General features: G+C 37.2%; 1 pseudogene; it reads right to left on the bottom strand.

Annotated features, from left to right (window-relative positions):
• Positions 1-125: 125 nt before the first annotated feature.
• On the bottom strand, positions 126-10462 carry LOC119992273 (annotated as a pseudogene).
• Positions 10463-10649: the final 187 nt, after the last annotated feature.

Here is a 10649-nt window from a genome sequence, read left to right as displayed (position 1 = left end):
ATTCTCAGAAGGACTTGTACTATAGCTGAAGGGAGTGGACTGAACCCTCATGCTCTTCTTGATGTAATTGCACTGAAACATGATATTTACAGTTCCTTAGAGGTAGCCCTGTGCGCATGATCATGAATGAGAAAATGTAGCATGACTATAGCTAAACCTTTGGAATATGGTACATCTGGGAACATTAATTGAAACGAACAGTTATTTTTGGATTTCTGAATTACCCGGTAAGAGCAGATAATAATTGGCATGAAATCGAAATACAAGTCGTTCCGCTAAATTCCTAGGTTGGTTATTGCAACTGGTTATAGATGAAACGTGATCTCCTTGAAGTTTTCAGACTTGTATACCTTCTTTTTTTTTAGGATACATAGAACTCACACACATGGAGAAACACACTCACAAACAAATATACACATGTAGAAACACACTCACAAATATGCTGTCTATAGTATTCAAATCCCGCACTGCGGACAGAAATACACGAATGGCAAGTCTGTTGAGCTGAGCACCAGCGTGTATTCTGCACTTCCATGATCAAGAATAATTTCAGCATAGCACAAGAATAAATTTAACACAAACTGCTCATGTAACCTCAAACCTTTCAACTTCATGGAAAATAAAGTCGAATACAATCAAATCAATCCTACTCTCACTACTAACATCGTTGAACAAAACAAAAAATCAAAGCCCCAAATTTAAATCACACAAGAGCCCAAAATCCTAACAAACAAGGAATACACTAGTATAGCTATTAAAATCTATTGCCCATGTCATTAAAAAAATGCAGAAGATGTTTATAATCACATGCATGAAGAAACAATATCAACAGTCATATTTACCTGTAGATTTGGACAGGGTTTCCTGATTCTTTAAAGAACGAGCCTTTTCCATAGATGGTGCAATTAATGAATCCAATTTCATCAACCAGAGTGCAAATGCAGATGATGTTTGACACATATTTGGAAAACATGCAATAATTTCTTGCATAACAGTATCTGAGCCTTCAGCAACATGACATTCACATGGCCAATCCTCCTTAATTGCAGCAACAAAATCAGTAACAACCTGCAAGAGTGAATGAAGATGTATTGCTCGGATTATGACAAACAACCCATGATTTACCTAAGAAAAAAAGAGAAAAAAAATAGTAGTGATTCCGCTAAAATACCAAGGGCAATATCTAATAGAAAAGGAAATACCTGCAAAAGCTCCACCAAAGAAGATGTGCACCTGAGGCGTTTGACCCATAACCTATGAGCAGACTTTGTCCAAGCACCCACCATGGCATCTTCTGGTATGACAGACTGCAGATAATATGAAGGTACATTAACAGTGAGTTAAAACAAGATAGTATACAATATCACTGGTGTATGTAGTACTTTAAAAAATCATGTGTAGATTCAAGAGGTATAGAACACCCTCTGGCAAGGCAAATCAAAAGTCTTTAGATAAAAGTACCTAAAACTTTTTTCAAGCCTGTAAGAGCCAACTAACTCAAGCCCATCTCAACATTTTACCTATCCAGGCCCCTGACCCCAAAACAAACATCTCAGTCTGTTATCAATGGCATCATCAAGTTTAAACCTTCATCAATTTCTTATAAATCGCTCTGCTTCAATGAGCGCGGTGGTCATAGTTGGTCAGTGCAGTGGATTGAATGTAAACACCATAAAAGTCCGTGAGTACTTCTTCTATGTCTATCAAGCAAGCACAATCGAACAAATGAACTTTTTGACAAAATCTATCTTTCAGTCATTTAAGTCAGTGAGTACTTAATTCTTCAAAATATATATTTTATCCTAATATGAATAATTCCCTTTAGCCACGTGTACTTCAATTCTTGGAAACAGCCCCTCCACATATTATGTGGAGGTAAGATCTGTGTACATCCCGTCTATCCAGGACCCCGCCTACTGAGGCAGCCTTGTGCATGAGAGTTGCTTACCTTTTGTAGCCACATATACGTCTTCAAAGTCCAAACTTTGGTGTAAAATGTTCGAACCATTGAAAGAGTCTCTCTGCATAGAAGAGTAATGCTGTGAACATTAGCCCTCCCTGCCCTTCAATGCCAGTGAGAGCATTTTATGAGGACCTTGAGTCTTTTTAATCTAAGAGTATCTAGCACCAAAAACATCTAGTGTCATCAGAACAAATCACCTGTGGTTTCAAATGGTCAAAACAAGTATTACCAACCCTCAGAAGGCTAATATGTGGCGGGACACTGTACAAACTACAAAGTACACTGGCCATTTCAACCTTTTCAAACTTTAACTGCATTAAAGATGCTGTAAATGCCATCTTTGTATATATTCAAGCATGTAAACTTTAATGAAAGAAAAATATGAGACAAAAAACTGGCCAATGTTTCTTGTGCACTAGGACACATACACAGAGAATCAAATAGACAGACATACATAAATATGAAGCCAAATAAAAAGCCGTAAATGCAAGCAAGTAATTGAATGTAAAAGAGATGCAGAGAGCCTTACAAAGCTAATAGAGGCATGATACCTACCTCGATTACGTGAACTGCAGCTTTCAACGATTGCAACTGGGATGACAGGACTTTATGCTTCAGGAACTTATCATTGTAACCTTGCACCTTAGAAGTCGCTGCATGGATGACATATCGTTCTTCTAGGTCAAAGTCAAGTTCAAATGTGGTATGGCAATTCTTACAGTGCTTCTCATCTCTCCAGTACAGATCATGACAAGTTTCACATTTAGTGAGCGAATCAATATAAGACCTTTTACTATATTTCACTGCGTTAAGTTCCAAGTAGAAATGTTTCCAAATCCAAGAATCAAATTCTTGGAGACGACTACATGTCCAGCTTTGATCTTCCCCACTTCAAGACTTATAACACCACATGGAGGTAGTGGATCCTTTGAGACCTCAGTCAGGCATAGGTTGTCCACATCAGACACTGGAGAAGAACCATCTTCTCTCACTATTTCCAAACCAGAGTGATCAGATTGTGACAACAGCCTGATTCTGGCATCATTGGCCATACTACTTGACATTGCTTGGCAGAGAGAAGCTCCTCGCTTCTCCATAGATTCAATAAGATGAGCCTCCCGAGTACCTCTGTCATCCAAAGCTCACAATAAGGCACTCAGAGCCTGCAATTGAAGTAGCTAGCAAATATTGTCAGATAAACAAGACATTGGGGAATAGAAAAGGCTCACAACTTCATTGATTTCCTTATAATTTCTCATAGTTGATATTTGCTATGAAACCAGAAAGAGATTTTAAAAGTAAGGGTCAGTAAAAGAAAGGTGCACGTTACCTCTTTGGTATCAATCACTTCCCAGTGACCATCTTCGGAAGATTCGAAATAGACCGTTCTATGGCCAGGATCATATTCATCACAAGGACCCAAGAAAAGCCAGTACCTGTTGTATCTACGATCAGACCCCAAAAATATGGATTGCATTGGGTGTAAACCGATTGCAGCTTCTGTTTCTTTTGATTTTTTTCCTGCACTAGGGGAATCCTCCTTGCTAGAGGACTTTGAGAATGACACAGAAGAATCAATTGGGCGAAACTCCAAAGATGTGTGTGCTTCTTTTACATCAAGCGTTTGTCCATGGACCCAGGATGGTCTGGGCATGTCACGTTTCTGTGATGATCTCTTTATTTTTCCTCTAGAACCATAATTGCGAATATTGGGAACAGATTCTACAGCAGGTCTTGGCAGATCCTGAAAAGAAAATGCAGAGCAAATTTAATGCGATAAGCCGATAAAATATGGACAAAACTTGTGATCATAAAAAGAATAATGGATGCCATTATTAACCAATTGTTGTGAATAGGATAAATTCATTAACGACATAGACACTTGAGACAGTACAATAAGCAGAGGTAGAGTCAAAAAAAGTATATTAAAACCTCAATCCCAGGATCTGCAACCCTAATATCCCTAGATGGGCGGTAACCATTCTGCAGGTAATTGTCTACGGTTCAATAGACATAGGCTGTAGGATTTTAACACACACAATTGCAACAATGGACCAGATATATCAACCACATAGAATCAAAGATTCTTCTTCCTGAAAAAAAGACAATACATATACACTAGATTACGCATAACATCACCATTAATTACTCGATTGGACTGGAAGACCTCAAAAATTCATAATCCAATTTCAACCAAAAGTAGGCAATAAAACTTCCCACCACTCCATGGTCCGGCACCTGTTCTGTAATTTAATATTCATCTACAATAAAAGCAACTCTCAATCTAACTAAAGCCAAAACTTGCCAAACTATGTCCCTCCCCTACAACTTCCTAATAAAATTGTCGCCTGAACAACATTATGTAGTGCAAAAAGAAAAGAGTCGAGTCACTTTGTAATTTTCAGCCAAATCCCAGCAAACTAAAGCAGGTCAGGGAAGTCCAAGGACTACCAAAGTACTGTTTGGTTATGGTTTTTTTCTCTTGAATGGATAAGACTATTTAGGTTTTTGGTAAAGCAAAATTGTATCTACGGAAGGAAACAAGTTGGAATAAAGAAAAATTACAATTATCGCACTTAGAAGCTGAAATCAACTACTTTGGCAAGCCGTCGAGCTTATTTGTAGCCAGCTTATAAGCTTTTGAAACGGCTTATAAATTGCAAAATAATACAGCTTTCAAAGAATACTTCTGTAATAACAGCCGAACTGTCTTTAAAGAGTAACAGGGGGGAAAACTAAAATGAAGAATGAAGGTTAAAATTTAAAAATATTATGAAACCATTATATTACCTCCACTCTAATACTGGATCCAACACTAAGAATATCAAGCAGAGCCACTAAGGCGTTCAACTTTTCATCAATGCTTAAATCAGAATATTCTCCTTCCACAAGTCCTAGCAACCACGCTTCTCCAGGTTGGCTCTCATCAATTTCAGTGTAGACAGAAAGCACGTTACCTCCACTTTTATAAGAATTGTGATGTTCAAGTGTTTTGAGACTGAAATCTCCTGAATCACACTCAGAATCACTGCTGCTAGATGACCCACAATCAATAATATAATCATCATGCACACTTCCAGAGTCCTCAGTATCTGATTGAGGATCATTGGCTTCCTTTACTGAACTGATGCGTAGACGATATGCAGACGATGAGATCTTCTCAAATAAAGTGACATCACTTGCAAGAGTTGAACATATCAATAGTTCCAGCTCCTCAGTTGTGTGACCGAGATTCAATTCAACAATCTTCAAAACAAAACCATCTGAATTATATAAGAATAAGAAGAATGATGTTGATCAATAAGTCAACATCATTTCTTCGCAAGCAAAGAATAATTGTACATACTCAAGAAACTTACAGGCAAAGACTTCGCCAGCTCCGAAACTCTCAACCCATTATTTCCTTGCTCTAACAGGTGCTTGAACAATTCACCTTTCAAAGTACCAGGACGTAGATCATACTTTTTCATGAGGCTCATTTCCTAACCAAACGAAGAACAAAAGAAAATCTTTCAAACTTCATATTTCAAACAAGGAAAAAAATTCCCTGAAATAAAAGAACCAAGATATGAGCAGAAAACAGGAAGATCATACTACACACAAAAAAAAAGAGTAAAAACTTTTGTTCACACAAGAGAATGCTAAAACCTGTAGCAATTAACTCTGACAAACACATTCACCATACATAACCAAAATGACGAAAGCAATTAGCACATTATGCTGGCAAGTTCTATACTTAGTAGATAATTTGAATAACTGTCTGCCCAAATGGATTCAGAGGAGAGATATATAAGCCTTAGACCAGGCTTTACGGTTACGCTGAAATGTCTGAAAATGAGGCTACGCTAAGACTAATCATATAAAAAAATCAAATCTAGTTAATACCTTGCTAAGGGGTTCCTTCCTCAAGGAGCCTTTCTTTGATCCAAAACCAACTGCCAGCAATACTTGGGAAAGTATTTCCATCCATGTAAGGGGATTCAGAGATTTCCTCCAAAACTCCAGAACATATAATTGCTTTTCAACCTGAGAAAGCATATATAAGCAGTTGTGCAGAAGTGCATAATGGTTCCATAATAAAAAAAAAAGGAAGTATAAACTATTCGAATAATAACAAAATATAGTCATACAGATGTGCAGCCTCAAACATTTTTAAAGGTTACAATGTCTACATCCTAGGATTCTGAATCTCTGATGTTTCCATTCTGTCCTTTAAATTCGTTGAATCTCAGAAAGATCAAAACATGTTTGAATACTTTGTTCATAAATTAATTCGTAATTAGATCATCTAATAATGCGAACTAAGGGTCCAGACAGACCTCCAACAAGAGTTACAATTAAAAGCTTCAGGGTAGTGATTTATCAACAAATAGGATGCATGTATCCAGACTTCTGTGACATATAATGCAAATGAAGTCTATTTGGGAGCATATCTCCTCTCCAAATTAAATATTTAATTCCAGTTTCAATAACAATAGCAGACACAGGAAAATGTTGTTTCACACATCAGGCTCCACAATTTGGGGATGATTAAAGCTCGACTAAAGCATTACTATCTTTAGCAAATAGCATATGCAAAGGGTTCTGTAATAGATAGTAAGTACTCACAGAGTGAAGTAATGCAATAAATTTGCACGATATACTCAGATTGGGCCAAAGACCATTGTTAAGCTCTGTTTCGATATCAGACAAAAGAAGCTTCAGAAGGGAAACATGAATCTTTGCAAGTAACAAGGAATCCTGGAAGTCGTAAATACAAGAAAAAAGAGAGGATGAGACCATGTGAAAGTCATACAAAGTGAATTGGCATGTTTAAGCTATTTGCAAGCTAAGCAAAAGATTTGACAAAGTAAAAGCTATAGAAGAGAGTTGAGTTAACCTTATCATGAAATGCTTGCGCAAATTCGTCAAGAGTGAAGGGACATATATCAACTGTAACAGAATAAGTATAAAGGAAATGGAAGACCTGAACAAGATATATCAGCCTACTTAGTAAGATAATTAAAAACTGTGGCCATGCAACTTAGATTCATTAAAAAAATTATAACCATTAAATCCTACAATTAACAACACAATGCTTCACAATCGGTCTGTTTTAGAACCATAAGTAGAAGAAAAATGCATAGAGAATTCCCATCATGTATCAAGAATCATCAATGACTGCTAGTCCAGCTATGAAGGAACTTTGTAAGCTAATTAAATAAGAAGTTTATAGATGGATGTGCTGCTGCTTCCTAGTAAATGCATGAAAACAACAAAAGATGCAAGACCCAGCTCCATTTACACGTCAAGAAATCAAGGAGGAACAGAGTGTTCGCCTTCCAAAAAGACCCATAGAATTCTCCCTGCATGACCAATCTTTTGCTCTTTGGTGTAGAATAGTCAATAGCACCCATGTTACACGCACCATGCTCCAACACACATGTACACTGGTTCAACAAATTTAGAAAAGCGATACAACAGGGTAAAAAGTAGCTTAAATACAGAAATTGTGTGGATCATGCAGTCAGAGAAAGAAGAAACCTAGAGCCAAAATAATTAAGCCCCCAAATATCTCTTCTTCACCCAGACAACTAGTGAAATTAATTTGGGAAGGCACATAGAGGAGTAAATTAAATGATAACACCAAGTATGTAAGCCAGGTTATGAAGCAAAAGGGTCATCAGATTAACAACTAGCTTGAAGCTCAAAATACTATCACGGACTAGTATGTACAGCAAAAAGAGGGTGAATCAATGAATCTCCAGAGATAAAAATGTCCATATTCAGAACTAGTGTGAAGAGCTGCACTCATTCAACAGAAGGTATAAAAATGCAACCTACATATGGTACTATGTGAAAAGAGATGGACTAAGAATAAAGTCTAGGAAGTATGAATGGATAAATAAAAAAGAAAAGATAACCTATCCTCATATGGAAAATTTTAAAAACAAATACCAGAATACAGGTGACTCAAATTTGTAACAAATTTCATATAGGACGTAACTTGAATTTACAAATTCCAGAAGAGAATCATAAGACTATTGACCAGCAATTGTGCTCTATGCACCTTAAACAGTTTCTTGACTGTCTCGGGTGAAGAATCCCAAGGTTGCATCATGAATGGTGGCTTCATCTTAACAGAAGTTGGAGGAAATTTAGGCAGAACATCTGGAAATAATAACAAATTACTACATATATTTTCAGTATCTTCTGTAAAATAAAGCGCACAGTACACATTCTAAAATTCTCAGATATATACATGTATATCAAACTGACCACTGCAAAGCGAACAACCACGTAGTCCATTGGCAGCAAAATGTTCACATGCTAGTGGATTTGGGCCTGCTTCTAACTCTCTTAACTCCAGCTCTTCATTGTCCATTAACGTCGTAAATTGGTTGAGATGTTCATGAGATGCCAGTCCTTCAAGAGCAAGTTCGCATCTTTCTTTCTGTATCGGCTTCTGTAATAAATCCTTTTTATGTTCCACCTGTATATCACATCACAGACAAATCAAGAATTGTTCCAGCATCAGTTAAATATGCATAAGCGAAAAAACAAAACTACAATTACCCCTCTTGTTTTGTTGGAACGTCTCTTCTTATCCTTTATTTTGTTTTCCAATTTTCTCTGTTTCTGAAAAGGCAACTGACCATCAGTCAAGTCTCCAAGCAGCTCATACTTTACAGAACTTAACAATTAGATATTCGAGACAGCACAAAAACAATCATCAAACAAAAATAATGAACTGAAGATCAGATGACTAACCATAATAGAGGCCAATTGTCGTGGTTTTTTGTTCTGGTGTGGTGGTTTTGATGGTGCAGGAATCGGGAAATGAGTTACGCCAGTAGGAAAATATCCGCCATAGGATTAGTTACACGCCAAGCTGTCATCAAACCTTTCCCAATACCATGTTTCCTCACTGGAGCACTCTTATCAGAGTCCTCATGATCCACAAGAACATGCTTTGAAATCTTAGAACGGAAAGAAATACTACGTGAGCAACCCCAAGGTCAAAAGAATATTTTAATGGCAACATAATGACAACTAGAAACTTGCATCCATTACCTTTCTCCTTTTTGTTGCTCTTTGTGTCTCTTGGCAAGCAAGATGAGAATTTCTAGAAGCTAAACAAACAGGAAGATGTAAACAGCGTTAACAAAAAAATTATTAGAAAATATATGACAAATGGGGGGAAGAAATACTGAATATACTGAGAATGTTGGCCACCAAGTCCTTAAAATGCAACTAATTTCAAAGAAACAAGATTTTTTTTTTGCTCCCAAATGTTATTTTCTGACCAAGTTTTGAACTCACGTTTGAGGCATAAAAATGCTCTGGAAGGAGGAGAGACAAATTCTGCACCAAGAGGAGGCCCATCCTTGCGAAAAATCTTTGTCAGAATGTAGTCTGCAGTCACTAGCTCCTGGATAATAATTGGTTTAAGGAATTGAGAAGATGATGCAGCTGCAGATTTTTCTCTATTGGCAACTCGAGGTGTTACTACAATTGTGCTCATAGTTTCGTCTCTCCTTCTCTTTTCTATAAACCATCCTCGGATCTGCTTACATGAAAATCCCAAGACAGCAGCAATCTCCTTGATTGCACTTTGGGAAGAATACTTATGCTCTGAATAAAAAATAAAAAAACACACATTTCATTAGAAAATAATTGGCATACAGAACTACGACAATACTAAACAGTCCTATTCCTATCTATAAACCAAGTAAAAATACTAATAAAACTGCAAATAATATGTTAGGACTATGTTGCGCAGTCGTTAATAAGAAGAAGAAATCAAGAAAATCAGTATTTGTCTTTGACAAGCATTAGCAAAATACGTGAACTTCCGCAACAGCCAACAAAACGATGCCACCAGAAGAAGAATTGAAGCTATAAATAGAGATACACAGACTTGCGTAGAATTTCTCAAGAGCTTCAAGCTGGAGTGCCGTTTTCTTCTTAATCGCCATGGCCTCTCGAATTCTTCAACTGCTCTTAACACCGATTCTACTCTCGATTACATTAACTTCCCATTATTCGCACTCTGCTGAGCATGAGTAAAAAAAAAAATCCGTTAAGCAGCATAAAACAATAATTACACCAAAACAAAAACGAAATTGAATAATCCACTCCACTTCAATGACACTGCCAGACAATGAGACGGAACTCAAGATTTTCCAAAATCACACCAAATGAAACAATAATTTCTCTGTTTCCATGCGCAAACAACAAATAAACAGATTCCACAGAAACAAAAATCGACCTGAGTCAGCAGGAATGAAATTCCTTGAAAATTCGAATGTATTAAGAGAAATACAGAACCAGAAAGTTGTACAGCTCGTAAGCTAGAGAACGAAAATGGGAGAAGAAAGAAGAAAGAAGAAGCAGAAGAATGAGAATCAGAGCGAAGGTTAAGATAGGGATTTTACAGGGCAGTAGTAGGGTTTTGGGTTTTATGATTATCATCCATGGAGGGTTTTTGTTCTAGTCGGACCAGTTACGGCTGGGGCAAGGCCCAGCCCACTGACAGCATCAAACCAATCAAAAGCCCAGTCGGGCCAGCTAGCTAAGGCAAAGCCCAAGACGACTAACATCAACAAAGCGTCACAAATCACAATTCTAGTTGGGCCAGATTAGGTAAGGCCCAAGTCCAATGACATCTTCAATGTGTACAGAAGAAAAGCCCAAGCCCACCTAC

Source organism: Tripterygium wilfordii, chromosome 22, assembly GCF_013401445.1.
Source record: "Tripterygium wilfordii isolate XIE 37 chromosome 22, ASM1340144v1, whole genome shotgun sequence".
NCBI classification, from domain to species: Eukaryota; Viridiplantae; Streptophyta; class Magnoliopsida; order Celastrales; family Celastraceae; genus Tripterygium; species Tripterygium wilfordii.
This window is presented reverse-complemented; position numbering and strand designations above follow the sequence as displayed.